This window comes from Cryptomeria japonica, chromosome 1 (assembly GCF_030272615.1).
Source record: "Cryptomeria japonica chromosome 1, Sugi_1.0, whole genome shotgun sequence".
NCBI lineage: Eukaryota > Viridiplantae > Streptophyta > Pinopsida > Cupressales > Cupressaceae > Cryptomeria > Cryptomeria japonica.
Genome location: NC_081405.1, coordinates 375,363,307 through 375,383,152, shown reverse-complemented (window position 1 = coordinate 375,383,152; position 19,846 = coordinate 375,363,307). Strand labels below are relative to the sequence as shown.

Genomic DNA, 19,846 nt, shown 5'->3' with positions numbered 1-19,846 from the left:
AATGTGACGACGCCTTGTTTCCCATTTCAACGAACGGAACTGATTTCTACGTTGCGAAAACAAGTTTCTAAGCGGTGCAACACATTTCCAAACATTTATGCATAGCTCGTTCATTGCGCGAATAGGGAGTTTTATTTTTTTACCTTTTTCTAAATATTCATCGAAGTTGAGAGCTCTATATTTTCACTTATTCTAAATTTTGACGAGAGTTGGGAGTTTGATTTTTTAGTTTTTCTCTAAAATTTATACTAGAGATTATGGAGTAAACTATTTATTTTCTAATTGAGAAGTTGTCCATTAGATTTTGGTGGAAATGTTTTCACACATACTTTTAAAATAGTAAAATATTAATTTTTTTTAAAAATTCATATATATTTTTAATATTATTTAACGATTGAATTATTTTTTACATACATTTATTTTTTCAAATAGTATTGATTTTATTCAATTATATTTTAATAAAAAATATAACATATTATTAATTTTTTTTAATATAGATTAACTTATGAAAAAAAAAACAAATTTATTTATTTTATTATTATTTTAGATTTTTTATTTTTATTATAAATAAAAATAAAAATAAAAATAAAAATACAAAATATATTTTATTATTTTTAGTAGGTGTAATTTTTCCACTACCTCATCAACATTTCCACAATTCATATTAGGAAAGTGAAGTAATACTTGTCCATAAAAAGAGTCAAAAGAGTCCTCAAGATTCCTCTCCAAGTTATTTTAGTTTAGAAAGTTAACCATAATAAAAAAAAAATAAAATTAGTTTCGAATGTAAATTTTATATACATTGTTTAAGTTATTTTAGAAATAAATATTTTTATAAAAAATGTTTTAATTTGGTTATAAAATGATTGAGAGGAAGGTTATAATTACTAAAGAGAAATGAATGAAAGATTTACAACAAGATTAAAGTTAAGAATTTGCTTTGCAAGATCAAATATGTTTATATCTTCTATCTGTTAGTTTAAGAATAATTTTTTTATCAGTATAAAAAAAATTAGTACATGAATCGATTCTTTATACAAATACTTTTTAAATTTTTTTTTTATATTTTAATATATTTTTATTTTGAAAATGTATATAATTGTAAACAACATTTAAAGAAAAATTTATGGTACCTCCTCAAATCCTTCTATGCCAGAATCACAAAATCAATCCACAAAACCCACTAAATATAACAAAGCAAAGAAGGAATTTGAGCAAAGGTTGTGGATGATTGTTACAATAACTAGAAATATTATTTAATAGTGAATTATGGAAGTTTGGAAGTAGGCAATGGTATTGCCCATATTGCAAATCAAACAAGACTGGTTCGATTGCACAAGTTCGGTATCATTTGTTGGGGGTTAGAAAGAAAGAACAAATAGTTATTTGTAGTCAAATTCCAAAAGGAGAAAGATCTAATTTGATCAAAGAATTTAATTTTGTAGAGCCTTCAAAATCTTCAAAAGGATAATCAAAAGATTCTCAACCAGAGAGGCCACCCTTTTCAAGTGCTTCTACCTCTATTTGTGAATCTCAACTTGGGAAAATGTTTGATGCTATTGACAGAAATAATGTATCTATGCTACAATTTGAATATTTTTCTTTGGTTGTGAAATGCCATTCAACATAGTTATGTCTCATTTGTGGAAAGAGGCTATGAGGATGGTCAATAATGCGTCTAAAGGATATGTGCCTCCAAGTTATGAGAAACTTTGCACTATATTTTTAGATGATGAAAAGAAAACATTGAAGGAAGACTACAAGATATTAGAGATAGTTGGTCATATACATGTGTTTTTTATAGTTTCTGAGGGTTGGACCAACATTGCACATAGGCCACTAATTAATATTCTTCTTTCTTTACATAAGGGTACAATGTTTATGAAATCACATGATACTTCAGGTCATGTGAAAGATGCAACATGTTTGGTAGGTCTTTTTGGAGAAAAAATGAACATGTGGGAAAAATAATGTTACACAAATTATAATTGAACTGCTTCAAACAATGTCTTAGCAAGAGGGAGGATCAAAGATGAATATCCAAACATTTTTTGGACACCATGTGTAGTGCATTAGATGAACTTGCTTCTTAAAGATTTACATAGTAAGCTTCCTTGGATAGGTGAGGTAGTTGTAGATGTTAATAAAATTACAACTTTTTTTTGTAAATCACTCTATGTCACATGCTATATATAGGAAATATGCTTCTTTGCTAATAGTAATATGTCCAGAAACATGTTTTTCTTCCAATTTTATCATGGTTGATATAATTGTGAAGGTAAAAAAAACATTAAGACAAATGGTGGTATCCACAGAATGGGAGAGATTGAGAGATAGACCAAGTACAACTAGCCAAGCATGTGATGAAATTTCTGATCTCACAATTGGTAATGGATCGTTTTTATTTTGACAATAGGCAAGTGATCTTCTGACACTCTCTTGGCCTATTCTTGAAGTCCTTTATCTTTTTGATAATGATAAATCATGCATGGGAGATGTATTTAAGAAACTAGATCAAATGAGGGAGAGGCTATAAGATATATCTACTGTTGGGAAACCATCATTTGATTAAGAGACAAAGGATTTTGTTTAGGAATATAGTTTACAAAGATGGAAGATTGTTCACAATCCTCTTCATTCTATTGGATTTCTACTTAATCCAAAATGGTAAATCACAAAAAACCATGACTGGATAATGAGGTTTCCATTGGATGGTAAACATATATATGGCTAGAGTTTCTCCAAATAGGGAGAACTGTACTATAATCAAATAGGGGAAATGTCAACCTGTTAATGGGCTTCCTAGGGTTAATCCTATCCAAGACCTAGATAGTGTTCTATCGTGGAAACCTCCGAACCAGGGTTGGATTAAGATAAACTTTGATGGTTTTGCCTAGGGCAATCCAGAACCATCAAGTGCAGGTTGTATTGCCCGAGATGCCAATGGAAGTATATTGGCAAAGTTTTCTCAAAACAAGGGAAATGGTTCAAACAAAATGGTAGAAGCTAAAGCAGTTCTACTTGCTGTCCAATTGGTGAGAACATTAGGGATCTTTAACCTTCATCTTGAAGGTGACTCATAATTTATCATTTATGCTATATTAAAGGGGAAAGCTGAAAATTGGAAAATTGATAGAGACATTCAGTCCATAAGACACAGTTTGAATTATTTTCAAAACTTCAGGGTTTCGCATATCAGGAGAGAAGGAAATCAAGAGGCCGATGCATGCGCCAACCATGCTTTAAATATCCAGGAAGGTAAAATTCAAATTCTAATATTTGAATCTAACGGCCAAGTTTTAGAGGAGTTTTGAATTCATTTTTGTTCCCTTGTAACACCACTTGCAATTTGAATGGGGAGAGAAAAACATTCTCATATGCCATTAATAGCATTGAATGTTGAGATAGGACGGTGGTGTTAATGACCAACGACTACTCGACCGACAAGCTTACTTCTAAATCTTGTCATATCCTTGGTTAAGCGTGAGATGCGATGGCCACTATGTTTGATGTGCATGCATAAATATGTATTATTTAGTTGATAACTCCTCTTTCACTTTCTTATCGTACTTTGATTTTCGATGAAAGGTTGCATATTATGATATATGTCATATTAATTAAGAGTAGTAATTGTTCGCAAGAGGTCTTAATAGAATGTATATAAAGCATATGAAATTGTATTTTTGCATTTTGGCTTCATATTGAAAGATGAAAGTCTTAAGCTTCAAAAAGAAAATCTGCATGGTTAGTAATGTGAATATGAATACTGAGTGGTATTAGTGAAAGATATAGGAATGACGTTATTTCCTTATTTAATTTGAATTGTAAAGAATTTCAGTACTTGTATCTAGAATAAATTCTATTTAGTTATTCAATGTGGGAAGCATAATTAAGAACTTCCTTGAGTAGATGATAGTGTTACTGAATAGTACTCCCGTAAATGTGAATAAACCAGTATTGGTGCTTTCGTTGTGTATTGTGAGAAACCAGTGCTTTCTATATGTGCCCAGGGGATGGTGAAGTAGTCAACCATGGAGGGTATGCTTACTTATGAGTATGGGGAAACCATACTGTTTATGTGATGTTGCTTATTTGTTACCCTACTAAATGCCAACCCACCAGTTGTTGGTAATTCAGTATGTAAAGGGGTAGTATTAGAAGTCACCATTCCTTGAATAGTATTTTTCGGTGTACGAGTAATGGCTGCGCGAAGCGGCTTTAGCTTCTCTATTTCGAGGAAAATAATAGTTATATAATGAAAGTATATTAAAGGTGTACTCAATACTTTCCCTTTTTGATGAACTAATTTATAAGGTTTATGTGTGCCAACCTTTTTCCCCTCTTTTATTTGAGCATATTGATGGCAGTTCTTGAGCATAGTGATGGTGTATCTTGGATGATCTTTTGCCTTGTCTTCATGAAAGGTATGTTATTTCCACATGAGTTGCCAGTTGGCAGGCGTTGGTAGACATGTGGGGGGATCTTATCCATGTATACCGCTGGCTTACGACGAGTATCTTGAGAGGTACATCGCTATGCAGGGTGTGACTTGCGCATGCCTTTTTCTGCGAGGTACATTGCCATGCGGGATACGTCCATTGCGTGCCTTCTCCGCTTGGAGTATTGCCATGCCATGCTGAGACACAATGCGGGATGTAGTAGGCATTACCATGCGACCTATCGACTTGTTCAGGGTAGAGCCATGCCACATGACGACGTGATGTAGAGTGTTGTCGAGGTGCACACTACCATGCCATGTGGATGTGTGACTAGGCCACACCACACGATGAGCTACTGCGATAGCTAGATGATTGTTCTCTCCTTCCTCGTTGGTGGCGAGATTCTAGTCACATAGTGATGTTATGTGCAATTATGATATTCTTTTTTATTTCTTATGTGGACCAGCAATTTATTCTATTTTGACTTTGAAGGTTTAGCCATGGTCTTGCGATCTTTTGCTTACTTGATTTGGTGTTGCAATTCTGGATTTTTCTTTCCTTACTGTTGGAATTGATGATTTATTATCTTTATTCATCTGTATTTTGGTGGCTAAATTGGTTTATCCTTATTGTTTTCGTATGCTGGTCTTGTGTTGAAACGTGAATTCCTCTCCAAGGATGTATGAGACGGTCTTGGTTGAGTGTATACGAGGAAGTAGACGTAGGGAACCTTGAGAATGGGGGTATGTGAGGCTGTGATGCATCTAGGATCCACTACCTACCTATGTGTGGTGACTATCTCTTGGAGGCTAACCACCTTACTCAACAAGGGATGGTCACGAGGGTCTTGTATGGAAGGTATCACCGCTATGTGTGTGCCCTTGCACCATCAAGCCCTTGAGTGAGATGTTGGATATTTATGATCATGTTATTTTGTTATGAGATCAGACATAGAGATGCTGATCGTGCATATTAACTATGACCGAGCATTAGATATGCTCACATGTCGCCTTATGAGTTGTATATTCTAGTTATGTAGATGGATATTTATGTGTAAATATGGAGTAAAATGTGTTCTTTTGTCACTATGTTATGGGACATAGTCATTAGAAAGTTTTTTATATGCTCGACAGGAGTAAGCAATTGTGTTATATATGTTGCTGTTATTTCATGAAAGTTAACTTGGTTATAGAAGTTGGAATTTGAAGCTATTTCTATGCGATAAGTTTATGAAGTGGATGGAATGGTAAAAGATGTTGATCATGATGACATGTTTTCTTGTCATATTTGGTAGATAAGTGTTGTAATTGTTGGTTACCTCAATTAATGCATTAATTTGGTGTGATGAAATGAATAAAATTCTTGTTTCACTGTTATGATTATAGATAATTCCTAGAATGTTATAAAATGTATGAATTTGGATGTATCTTACCAATGGATAATGACATTTGTAAAGGATTTAGCAGTAATGTTTCATTTATCTGTGAAAAGATTCTTATGTGCAATTTGATATTTGTTAAATAAGTTTCAGGGCTAATGTGTTTTGCATGTTTTCCTTCCAGCCTTACGACTTCCAGGAGTAAGTTGGAACCTAGGGTGGGAGGATGTAGTACCCCTGCCCTAATCATATTTTTTAATCCAGTTTGACCTTGGTTGACTTTTTAAGTGTCTTTCTTGGATGGTTGATTTACCATGTTGTAATGTTATAGTCAGGTATTATGATTATTGTGTAGACTTGTAAATATTGTTTTCGCATCGATTCTTATGTTAGATTAGTTGTTCTTTTGATTCGTGTTATTAACCTCGGTCTAACACTTTCATTGAATATATATATATATATATATATATATATATATATATATATATATATATATATATATATATATATATATATATATATATATATATATATATATATATAGTTGTAGGAGATTGCAGGTACAATATCGCATAGGTACGGGGTTCGTCTCAACCTAGCTTCGCAGGTTTGAGTGTACCTTATTGGTCCAAAGGAATTGGTTTAGGTAGTCGTAAGACCCTACGTTTTACCCTAGTCGTGCTCTAGTGAGCGTCGTCAGTCGTCCGTCAAGTTTCCCCTTTGGTTGGGTATGCAGGTCATGTATTGGTTTGGTTTCTTGAGTTGCGTGTTGTATGTTGGTAAAAATTGATTATTAAATCCTAAGTATTTAATTAGATTAAATGTGTTTTTAGGCATTCGTAAATTAAAGGGACTAAATTAAATAGGACCCCTTTGTGTGATTAATCAATAATTAGATTGCTAAATTCATATTTGTAGCAAGTTTGGTTAAATGGTTATTTTTAAGTGATGAATTAAGTAAGTATATGTATTTTGAAAGAAAGGTTAATTAGAAATTGGAAAATAGAAATATCTTACCCTCTTTGGCATTTTGAAATAGAAATGTTAGTTTTTATTTAATTGAGAAAATCAATTTTGGAAGAAAAGCAATTTTTGCATATTAAATTGTCGGGAAATGATTTTCATTTGGGTGGAAAATAATTTCAACCTAAAGAAGAGATTTTTGGTCAAAAATTTCCCTTTTAACCTAGGTTTTCAAAAATATTTGGGGGGGGTTGTTTTTGGAATTGAAAATTTTGGGGCATTTGTGGGAGAAGAAATTCTTGAACTTGTAGGTTGGGCTCTTCACCAAATCACTTCCAGGATTGCTAATAGAGGTTGGATTCTTGTTTATCTCCTTGTTTTTTGATTTTTTTGGAAGAGATTGATTTGATTTGGAAGAAATTTGGGTGTGCATGTTTGAGTATCTCATAAATTTGTGGAATAAGGAAGAGTTGTAGTTAAATCTTGAATTTGAATCCTCCTTACTTTCATTCCCAACCTCCAGATCAGATTCTTGTCTGTTCAAATTGATTTCAAAATCAAAATTTGGGGTTGGCTGTTCACAGTTAAATTTTGTTAAAATTTCATTTGAATGCATCATTCAATTTGGGTTCTAAACTAAGAAATTTGTTTGTGCTTGGTTAAATGGAAGTGGAGAATGCTTGAAATTTTTGCAAGTCTGAGTATTTGGGGCATATCGATTATTTCTTTAAAAAAAAATAAAAAATATATATGTAAATCATTATTTATTTATGGAAAATGTTCCCAGAAATTGTTCTTAGAAAAATATCTGAGAGTACTAAGAAATTTGGCTATTTGTTTTATGATATATAAAAAAAAATAAAAATAAATTATTTTACCCCCCACATGGCAGGGTATACCCCACCACGTGGGATGGTAGCTTCTGCTACCATAGGGTAGCAGCGCTACCGCTTGGTAGCGGTTGCTACCATATGGTAGCAGTGCTACCATTTGGTAGCGAACTGATACCAATGGTAGTGACCATTGCCAAAACCCTCCCTTCTTCGGTGCATAATTTGGTTCACCAGATTGATTAATTTGCTGTTCTATGACAACGCGGTTATAAAGTTATTTTAATTTAAAATATAATTAAATTGATGTTAAATTTGTATATTTTTAAATATAGCTCGTTAAAAGTAAAATAATATATGTTTTTGGTTAATTCTAGAAAGTGAAATTAATATATATTTTATTTAGTAAACTTTAGAGAAGTGAAATTATATATATATAATTTGGAAAATGTTAGGAAATGAAATAATATATGTTATTTGGGAATTTTTAGAAAGGAAATATTATAGTATTTGAAAATTGGAAAAAAAAGAAATATTATTTTATTTGTTAATTCTTGGAAATTAAAACAATATATTAATTGGAAATTTTTGAAATTAAATAATATGTTAATTGGAAAATTTGAAGATGGATAGATATAGTTAGAAAATTGATGACATTTTCTCTTAATGAAATATGGATATTAGATGAGAAAATACATTTATGAATGTTTTGTTTTTATTTATTGGAATGAGGCATGATCATATGATTGCAATTTTGGTATTGAAATTATTATGTAATGGTGATTTTGTTCAAATATTGTATTTGGAAATTTAGATCAATTAGAAAACTTGATCGATTTGCATTTTAAACGATATGGAAAAAGATTGTCATTTCAGATTTATGTCATTGCGTGTTTAATTTTCTGTTTTCGAATTTGATTAAAATTTTTTCGGCAAGATCTCGATCTCGAGTATTGACTGTTTTCATGTGATTGTTTTGCATATGGTCATGTCCTTGATTGCAAGTGTTGGATATTGTTATGTGGTTGACTGTAGCTAGTCATGTCTCTAGTCAGAGAATAGTCAGTCAGTGCACCTCATGTGAGGACTTGTTTGGCCAAGTGGGTATTCCTACCGTATTGAACTCCGTATGCTTGTCCTGGTGTATACCTTGTGTTGGTGCCCAAAACCATAGATTGGAAAACCAAAAGACTTGCCAAATCCTTAAGTAGTCCAATTGGCCTTGGCCAACAAACATGGATGGTCAAAGACCAAATCCCTCTACCATTTAGGCTCCATTGAACCTAGGTGGGTGTGCCTCTTCCTCTCAAGCACAAAATCGGCTATTTATAGTGGATTTAAACCTTTTAGCGAGTTTACACAACTGACAAATTATTGTTCTGCAACTATGCTTTATTATGTGCTTTAATTGAATGCTTTGAAAAGAAATGATTATAAATGTATATTGAAAATGAGATTGCTTTCAAGACTTAAATAAAATCTGCACAGATCAGTTCATATAGGATTTGGGAAGAATGTTTCTCTATCAAGGACCTTGAATGCATACAGATCAAAACCTTAAAAGATCAATAACAGACCAGTGCCTCTATCTGGGAATATATATGACACTTTGTGGAGAAAATGTCTTATCAAGTCAAGAGATGATTTCTCATAAACTATGAAGGTTCAGTATGCGTTACACAAACAATAAGAAATCAATCTTTCACTTAATGCAATGACATGTGATTCACATCATAGAAAGTCTATAAACAGATTTATCAAGAGGACAAAGATAACTCATCAACACAAAAGTGTACACAATATTTGGAAAAGAGACAACGAACCTTGTATATTAATCTTCAGGAACTAATTTCATACATAAGCTGCACTTGTAAATAATTCATTACAGATTTCTTGCACAAAATGATACTTCTTCCTATAGACTTCTTTGAAACAGAATGATATTCAATCCCTACAACATGTCGTTCTTATGACTTCCCCCTTTTTTACATAAAAAATGACTCCCTATAAGTATGTGAATCAAAAGGCATATATGAAAGGACACACCCTTTCATACATGAAAGGGAGTTACAGACAGTTTCCCTCCAAAGGACACACCCTTTGGTTTAATAAAAAATTACAAATGAGAACCCTTAAAAAATACTAAATGATGCTTTAATAATGTGTCTTCTATTCTCCATCTTGACAACATGTATTCATTATCTTCTCATTATTTTCTGCACACAAAGATAAGCCAATCAAATTCCTTGGTTTAAAAATTAAAATATCTCATCTTCAATTAGGTCTTAATTGGAAGGATCAACAATCTTTATTCCCTTATACAAATACTTATTAAAATAATTCATTTAAATCAAAGTCTTAAACACTTGTAGTTTTTTATTTAAGTAAAATAATTTACCCAAATGATAGTATTTTCATAACCTAAGGTAAAAGATTTTATATGAGAAGTAAAATAAAATACTTCCCTTTTAAAGATGACATATGTGAATCAATATTCCAGCCGCATTTTCACCCTCTAGTTTGAACTATAGATTGAACTTTAATTTTTTCTCTTTGCTGCACATCCATTCGTGCCACGTATCTGCTTTTGATTGGCTCCGGGGTCTTTATCTTGCCACCTCAGTACGACTTGGACTCGCCCCCAAAATGAGGTTTTTTGAATTGCTTCCTTAGTGGGCCCCACCACTCAGTTGCCATGTCGCGGCAAATATACATCGAGCACCTTTCGATCGCGGTATAGCGAACACCATTCAATCAATTCATCCAACCGTCCTCATCTGCTTGACCTTTAACCCTGCTTGAGCGACTCTCTTTTCTTTGTCTGTTTGTGCCGCGTGTCGCTTTTTGGTTCGCCCGTGGATCCACCTCGATTGCCACTGGACCTGATCTGTCTAGCCATTTCATCCGCCACTGGACTTGGGTTCTTCTTTTGCGCTCCACCACGTGGCACATCTTGACTCGCTTGCAGATCTACCTGGACAACACCTCATTTGCCACTTTGGCAGTCGCTATGTCACAGGTTTAAACCAGCGTGCATCTCTACCTTGCAATGACCGTCAGATCCTCCGCGATCACGGTTCGATCAGTCAAACTTGCTTGAACTTTAGCCTCCATCCTCGCTAGTCTATTGTAAAACTTTGGTTTCCTCGATACGTGCGCATGTGGGGTCCACCGGCTTCAGCCTTCTTCACGCCAAAAAGCCTTTTGTCTTTCGACAATTATCATACAGGCCATTTCGAACTTAAACATTAAACGATCTTATCCCACAAACAATGTGGGATAAAGGCTTTCCCTCTGTTAGTGCAACACACTTGAAAGTTTCCAAAGCCTTTTCCACCATTCTGTATGCACAAGTTTGGGGGTCTTGGCGATGCTAGTTAATCTTTGGACAACTCCATTTTATTCAGTATGCTCCTGCATATAAAACACCCGCAGTAAATGTTCAAATGATAAGAAAAAGGGCATCTAATATAGCACAAAGTATTTTGTAAAAATGTGCTAACACTTGGTTTTAGGAGTTCCGTTTGATTGCGGTTTAGTGTAATACGGGAGAGTGGCTTTCGAGTGAGGGCCGCGCCCAAAGTGGTAGCAGGGTAACCCATCAAAAGTGTGTCTAAATAAGTGATAACTTAATAGTTTATTAGGGAGTTTAGTAGATGAAAACACTAAGTAAGATAATTGTGCCTTGCGCATGGGATGAGTGCTAGTACAAACTCAGAATGCAGTGAGAAGTCTAGAAATGGAAAACCAACAACCTTGTCTTCACGAAAGGATGTGTTGGGTCCACATGAGACTTGGATGGGTCAGAGGTTCGAGAAAGGTTTCCAGGGTAACCCAATGGATGGGGCCGAGACCTATGGAGATCTGCCAGGGTAACCATACCAAGCTGTGCGATGACACTCTTCCCTTATGTTTACTAGTGTGCAATTTGTGTTGTCTTTGCTAGGAGTACTGTTGTGGAGTCATATCTGGTTGTTTATGCCTTTGAGAGTACTTGATATTCATGATAGACCATGGGTTGCTTATGATGGGTCGCGAGGACTTAGTTTCGCGGGTGCTCCAGTGGTTCTTTCGTATTTGCTTCTTATCATGTTTTAGATGGATCCTTTTCCTTCTTCTGGGATCATTCATATATCTTTTGATCGGTGTGGTCATATGTATTATTTGTTTATGTACGCCTTATTGGTAGGTTGTAATGGATGTGGACCTTATGTATTCTTCACCCTATTATTTATTAGAGGGGTCTTGCAGTTGAGCAGACTCGAAGATGTAGCCCATTAGGGGTGAACTCCGATATCAATTTGGTGTTATGTGGTGTTTGTGTTCATCTGGTTCCTTTTTATTTTGCATGTATGGATGACATTATGGTTAAAATATATATTGTAGATTAGATGATATTAATCTTAAATGCATGCATGAAGTTATTAAATGCAGTATTTTGGATCATGAATATTGTAGGTTTAGTGAAGTGCAAAGTATTCATTAGATTTTAATGCAATTAAAGTATGTATGAAAATTAAATGCATGACATGTTTTAATTTAAGATTGGATGTAATGTATGGTTAAATTGCAATGGATGAAATTAATCACCTTATCTATATTTTTAACCTATCAAATAAATTTAACCATTGTTTAAATATAATCATGTCATTAAGTTAATCAACTTAATTGGATTAATTAGCATGAGTTGAGTTAGTGTTGAACCAAGTAATCACGTTGGGAAACCCTTTAGGTGTTAGTTAAGTCTTCTGTTGTGTAATCTGAACTTAATGTTAACTCAATGTATCATTATTTTGTTTTAACTTAAAAAAAATAAAAAAAATTTACACTCTATCCTTGTGTTTTAGTTTTATCCCTTTGGGGTTTCCTGGTGGGGCATTAGAATATCTATCCTCAAAAAATCCAAGGGGTTGATTTTCTTCACCAAGTGCTATTTCAATTATTTAATCATGCAAGTTATATGTAGATCAAGGCTATGTAAAATTATGTACAAGTGTACCATGTTAGAACATTCTATATTTAGAGAGATGTTTTTTTAGCTTAACTTCAATTAGTTAAGCTTTAGTTGAACTTTATTTACTTACTTTATCCTTTATTTAGTTTTTTTAATATTAGATTAAGACTTCTTTTGTTTTCTATAAAGCAAGTCATTATACATTGTATTATTCACTCTAATTTTTTTCTTTTGAGGAATATAGCAATTCTCTTCTTATTGTTCCTGTTTGTGGAAGGTGTTATTTGTTTGTTGTTTGATATTATAGGCTTGTGATGTAAAATTCAACATGGTATCAGAGTCAAGTTTTAGCAAAGGGTATTAGAGCTTGGATTCAACAAACCCATTCTCAAGCTTAAAGGGTTTTTGTTCTCAAGAATGTTTTAGGGTCACCAGATCTACTTTTTTGTTATTGATTTAGAAGTGTTTTTTTTTTAATATACAATTTTGATCATCCTAGAGAAAAAGGTTTTGGGTTCGATTCTTGGGCATAAAATACCATTTCGGTATCTCTTAGTTTCCCAAAATTTGTCACAATTTTCTAAAAAAAAATAAAAAAATCTGGCCATAACTTTTTTCATATGATTTAAAAAAAAAAAGATTTTTGGGTTTGGTTATCTATTTGCCCCAATAATCCATTTGGGTATCTATCAAATTTTTTATTTTGAAGTCAAAGCTACCTATTTTTTTCTTTCGGGGCCATAAATTGCTCAAGGAAAGTATTTTTTTGCGAACGAGTAGGTGTTGGAAAGAAGGTTCAATGCTCTATCCAAATACTATTTTTTAAGAATTTGCCCTAGGTATTTTTTATTTAGTCTTTTGTGTTTTTACTTTATGATTAATTAGTTGGTCATTTTGACTCCTGAAAACTTTCTATTTGTGTTGGATGACTTCCCTCAGACTGTTCAACATGCATTTCTAGCACTTTGCCCTATTTGGGCATTTTGAACATTTTTTTCATGCACTTTTTTGTTTGTAGATGCATTGAGATAAAGTGCCATGGGGGATTGTATAGTGCTTTTTATTTTGTCATCACACCATTGTCTAGTGGGTGTCCCTCCACGACGACATTGAATCCTAGAGATTCTTGTCCCACGTGTCTGTGAATTGGTTGCATGCTCCTGGTCAGTTGTATGTACTTTCTTATGCACAATAAAATTATCCTTCATGCACTACTTGGTGACACATAGTTTCATTAAACCTGTAATATCTCTCCCTTGTCAACATTATGGAGGGGTTTCTACTATAGATGCTTATGATTCCTTATTTTCTCTTTGGTGTGAGCTACATATTCGATATGTGTTCCTATGTACTATCTAGATGTAGTGGATGCATTTCGATGAGATGGATGTTTGTTGCTATATCTGATAAATTATGTACATGAAATAATAATACAAATGATAATGCATACCAAACACGATAGTAAAATAAATCTTTATTCACACATGCAATTATCACAAAAAGAAGACCAGAGATGATCGACCAAGGATTACAATTCTATATTGCCTTCCTTGGCAGTATACAATATTTTTATAGGACTCGGTGATTGTCAAGAGGTACACAACCATCAACTAACCAACACATTAACTAACTGAAAGTGACAACCCACTTAATACAAATAATTAATACATTGACAAATAACGAATATTATCACACATAACAATAGGCATTTTATGTCGACTACATCATCATCCCCCAAAAGAAAAAGTCATCTTCAAGATGACAAGTAAACATCAAGTGATATTTAGAAAGACTAATGATAGACAATGACTTGGACTAGACGACCACAACTTGTAGTGTACTTGCCAAATCAAATATGGGTCTGGGGGCAGTGCCCCCAGCGTGGTCGAGTTTGCGTTAAAATGCTATTATATAGTCATTTCAGTGAAGTTCTTTTCTTCCTCTCAGTGCTGTGAGGCTGAGTATATCTGATTATCTCAATATGTTTTGAGTACACAAAAGAATAAGGCAAATTTAAATCAACAAAGCTTCAGCAATTTGAGCCAAATAATAGTTGATATTCTCTATTGTTTAGAGAATGCAGTTAAAATTCCAGAACGTTCCTTGTATTTATAAAAGCACATTGAAAAGATTTTCAATGTTTTAGTTTATGAAAGTCTATTTCTCAATAAATTTAGAACATATGATTTGAAAGTTGAGAAAGATTTCAGATGAGAATTTTACAATTTGGGTATGAAATATTTACTCAACTTTACATGCATTGTGTTTCAGAATCTTTCACATTGAAAAGATCTTCAAGGTTTAAGTTTATGAAAGTCTATTTTTCAATATATTTAAACATATTTTTTGAAAGTTGAGAAAGATTTCAGATGACAATTTTTTTTTTTTTTTTTCGGTAAAAGGCCGAGGCCAAGAATTTTATTAATCATTTTGAAATTATACACTACTCCACTCATGCGGGCGCCGGTAGGAAAGAGTGGAGGCGAGAAAATCTCCGGCCTTGCTGAGGACCATAGTACAACAAAACATTTATACTAGTTTTAGATTTAATACATCATCACCCCGGGCCAGGGTGAACAGGTGGGGGGTATTTTATTTTTCTCCCCTTACAAGCCCAAAAGTATAATTTTTAATAATCAGTTAATCATTCCTTCAGCTTCCGTCGGTTTGGCTCAGAGGTTGTTCTTTGATCGTTTATACTCTCTCCTTAATTATCCCAGATAACCTGTTTGATCTGCATTGTTATATCTCAAACACTTGGCAGATCTGTTAGTGTTATCCAATTATTTATATCATATGAAAATTCATCTGTAAAGTTAGACTCTGCCTATCATGCAATTTCCTGTGAAAACCAATCTTTTCAGATCATACAATAAAGAATTTAAAAAAACAGAATTGAGATTCTGATTACAATTAGGCTGGAGCAAGATTGACCAGTGTCCTAACAAACCAAATAATCTTTAGACTACCAACTCTTGTTTATGCTCCTGGATTTTGTCCTTCATAAAGGATCAGACCCAGGCTACAAAAACAAGAGTAGGTGAAGGATATTCAGTCATACCGACCCTCCCAGCCTAGTAAATTTATTAGTAGCATCATAAGCCAAATTTCATAATGTAAAACTATTGATCTATTCTTCAAACAGTTATTGTAGCCTTGTATATCTCTTATTTTGATATCCCATTATTCTGATTATACCAAGATAAGAGACTACCCAGGCTACAATAAATGAAGTTAAGTCATCTCTTACAATCCGGAGTTCTTGCCGTCCACTTCCGGACTGGGCTTTTTGAATATAAGGATGTAGGAAAACAACTTAAAATCTTACCATGTTTGTAGTGTCCCATTTTACCTGGTTGACGAAGCCTTAATGCTACCAACGCTGCATTTACCTCTTCTGAATTCTTAGCCTTCAATCCTGAACCTTATGTTCCAACTACCGTTTCCAGGGGCCATTGTAGCCATGGAAATCTCAAAAAGAGTGTTAGCCGATCAAAAAAGGAAAGTAAGCAGATACTAAAAATGTCATTCGTAAACCCCTGCTCATTTTACCATGCCATTTGGGACAGCTCATAAGCAGTATGTATATACCATCCTTATGTTACTATATGTATATGTCTATATACATGAAGATATAGGTATGCGTTCGATCAAAAAATTCAACCACATAATCTAGTAGAGTCGAAAGAGTGTATTGAGAGCATAGTCTATTCTAATTTCAAGTCTTAACTTAGGACTATATTTGCATACCTATTCACATATTAAGCAGTCTTGCAGAGATATTAAAAAGTGTTTGCCTAAATTCAGCCTTAACCCATATTAATAGGAACCACTGGTTCCGCGTATACAGTGATATTTTCTGCTGCCAGATAATCCTCAAACCAATCCTCCTTTGTTGGAGGCTTCACATGCATTAACTAGCATAGAAAATCCATGCTTCGCCTGATCTCTTCCTGTCGAGATCCGAAGTTGTCTTCCTCCCCTAGCATTAAGATGGGGAACCTCGGTGGTGGTCTGTTATTCCTTATGAGAATGTCATAATGTCTGGGCCGAGGGATTGTGAGATTGTCATCTATATTGAAAAGAACCTTGTCTAGTTCTCCCAGAATGGATGGAATAAAGATGTTTTTGCATAAATTCCTTATATTATCTCTGTTGCTGTCGAAATGCATGGCTACTGTGAGGAACATTGCAGCAATGTCACTGTTTGCCCTGGTTCTGTCATCATTCTGAAGGAAATCCTTTCCTAGCACCTTCTTTACTGCATAAATGTCAACTTCATGTGGGAGTAAGATAATCTCATTTAGGTGTTTTTTGGAAATTTCCCCACAAAAGGCCATTTGTCTCTTGTCACTCCTGAGTCTGATAATTGTATCCATTTTTCCAATTTGAGTTTGAGAGATATGGGATCTATGTTTTAATATAAACGCGAGCCAGGCTTAATATCAAGTTATAATCATTATTTGAAATGGCAACATGTGTTTTCGTGCCATTTTAGTTATTGATAATCCAAGTTAACTTTTTGTTAATTGTGAAGATCTAAATCGTATCTAAAAATCTCTTGATGTCGTATTCTCCTTTAATGACTAGTAGATGTTCCGTAGATTGAGATCATGCTTAATTTATCATTAATTGATTCATTTGAGACGACATGCTTCGGAGGTCATATCTATCCTATCCTTCACATGTTTCAAAAATAAATTTTGGATATCAATATCATCGAAACTAATGCATAATCTTCATTCTTAATTATGCTAGTAAGTCTGTATAGAGGATCGAGCCTCTTGGAGAGCATCCGTGTCGATCTCCATAAATTCGGCCAGTCTGGATCAATGCTTTTATATTACTCAGCTGAAATAAATTCTACTAGAGAGTGAGCTAGGTTGTAAGGGTATAAGACCGTATATATATAAATGCATTTATATGAATATACAAGTATATAACAGTATATGTATACCCATATGTTTATGAAAATATATATCTATCTGTATATATATTTGTATGTATATAGGTATATACAAATATATATATATCTAGATATATATGATTATATATATATCAAGATATACAAGTAAACAAAGATATATATATACATATGTATATATATATATATATAGATAGACATGATATACACATATATATATGTATATATATAAATGTGTATCTATACATATATATCTGCCAGATATATATATATTTGGAATATATAAGTACATATGTATATATATCTATATATAAATATATAAGTATATGTATATATATTTATACATTTGTATATATATATATAAGTGCATATGTAAATATATATCAATACTTGTCCAATCTATATAAGAATATATTCAAATATATATGCATTTATATATATATATCCGTGGGTATCTCTGTATGTGCATAGATTGACTGAGTCTGAGCAAATATGTAGAACTTTTTTGTTTATGCCTTATCTATATGCGTATAGATATATAAAAATTTGTTTATCCAACTTGTTCCTTATCGGTAGAGTTTGATATATTAATCGTTGTCTTAGTTATCCCATCTGCCCCTAAATTGGTTAGAGCATCAGCTGCCAAGTTTGCCTCTCTGTATATGTGGTTGATAGTGAAATCTGTGAAATAATTGAGTAATTCCAATGCTTTATCAAGAATACCTTGAGTTTCCAATTAGACATTCCTTTAGTCCTAATTGCATTGATTATTAATGCTGAGTCACCTTCAATTTCTAAAATTTCAGATGACAATTTTACCATTTGGGTATGAAATATTTACTCAACTTTACATGCATTGCATTTCAGAATGTTTCACATTTTTTGGAAAGATTAGAATCTACAAGTGTTTAACTGCTATTTTCTTATAAGCTATTTGTCTCTTATCACGGCATTTGTAAATTTGAAAAATTAGGGAGAATTTTTTATGGAAAAATAACATAACTTTATATTTCAATAAAATAGGAAAACCCAGTTAGGCCAGAAACACAAGAAAGGATGATGCATAGTTGTTTTAGAGTGGTTTTCTACTTGCAAAAAAGATTGGCTGCAATAGACTACATTTGGATTTCCTTTCTTTCCCCTCATTTCTCTTGGGTTAGTTTCCTGTTTTTCTTTTTCAGTGGGATTCTTTGATGAATCTTAATCTTTTGTCTCTTCCAATGTTTGGTGCTTCTCATTTGACTTCACTGAGAAGTGTTGTGTCAAATTCCTCTACGACGTTGAAGGGAGGGTTTACATTGGTTCTTTTTTTGGGACTGCGTGCTTATGTGGTATTGTTATATGATAGCATTTTTCTGCCCTTGACCCAGTTTGGAATTGCTTCATATTATTCTGCATCTCTTGAACATTGCTATTCTTGTTTGGCTTAGTGGCATCTCTCTATTAGCTTTGGTTCCTTTGGGGATGCCCCTTTGATATTTTAGACTTGAGCAAGGCAGACACAATGAAAGCAATTTCTGCATTTCAATAGAAAGGTATTGTAACGAAGAGTCAAGTACGACTTATAATCCTTTAGTTTGAGTATATTTGAATGTAGGCAAGGATCTTTCAAATCCATGGTAATACAAATTCCTGGATAATTAAGGTTAGCAAGCATAAATAATACAAGGCAGGCACTAGTAAACAGTGTCTCAAGAAGAAACTAGATTGAATGTTTCAAATTGACCTTGATTGCTGAGCAAATAAAGGATAACCCCTAATGTTGGCTACCATCAGCTCAATCAATTGAAAGCGTGACTCCCAAGTGTCGTATTTACCTTTTCTCTCTACTTGTTCACCTAGATTTTATGACTTCTTCAGCTTTTGTGCCTTAAATAAACTTTTTAACCTTTTAGCATAAGCAAAAAGTTACCATGTCATTTATTTTTTTGAATTGATCAAATATTACCAAAGAAAAAGTAGGTTTCACTAGTAGATGCAGAATTTTTAGTGCTAAAAAAACTTTGTCAACTTAGATATTCCAGCTTTCGTTATATCTGCCCATATCATAAAAACCAATTGGTGGATTGCTCTCTAAGACTCGTTGGATCTAAGCACCTCCAGCTCGCAGTTATCCTCAACAATTCTCTGCTTTTCTTTGAGATACATGTCTTGATGAATAATTTTTAGTGCTAAAAAAACCTTGTCAACTTAGATATTCCAGCTTTCATTATATCTACCCATATCATAAAAACCAATGGGTGGATTGCTCTCTAAGACGTCATTGGATCTAACCACCTCCAGCTCGCAATCATCCTCAACAATTCTTTGCTTTTCTTTGAGGTACATGTCTTCTATTATGAATATAAACAGTGCAGC

The 19,846-nt window shown here is 33.4% G+C and overlaps 1 long non-coding RNA gene across 1 annotated transcript in view; it reads left to right on the top strand.

Annotated features, from left to right (window-relative positions):
* LOC131070861 (uncharacterized) overlaps positions 1–6,270 on the top strand; it is a 45,762-nt gene extending 39,492 nt beyond the window's left edge. Inside the window, exon 3 of the long non-coding RNA XR_009112414.2 lies at positions 6,002–6,270. This is a non-coding gene — a long non-coding RNA (uncharacterized LOC131070861). The remainder of the gene's footprint in view (positions 1–6,001) is intronic.
* Positions 6,271–19,846: the final 13,576 nt, after the last annotated feature.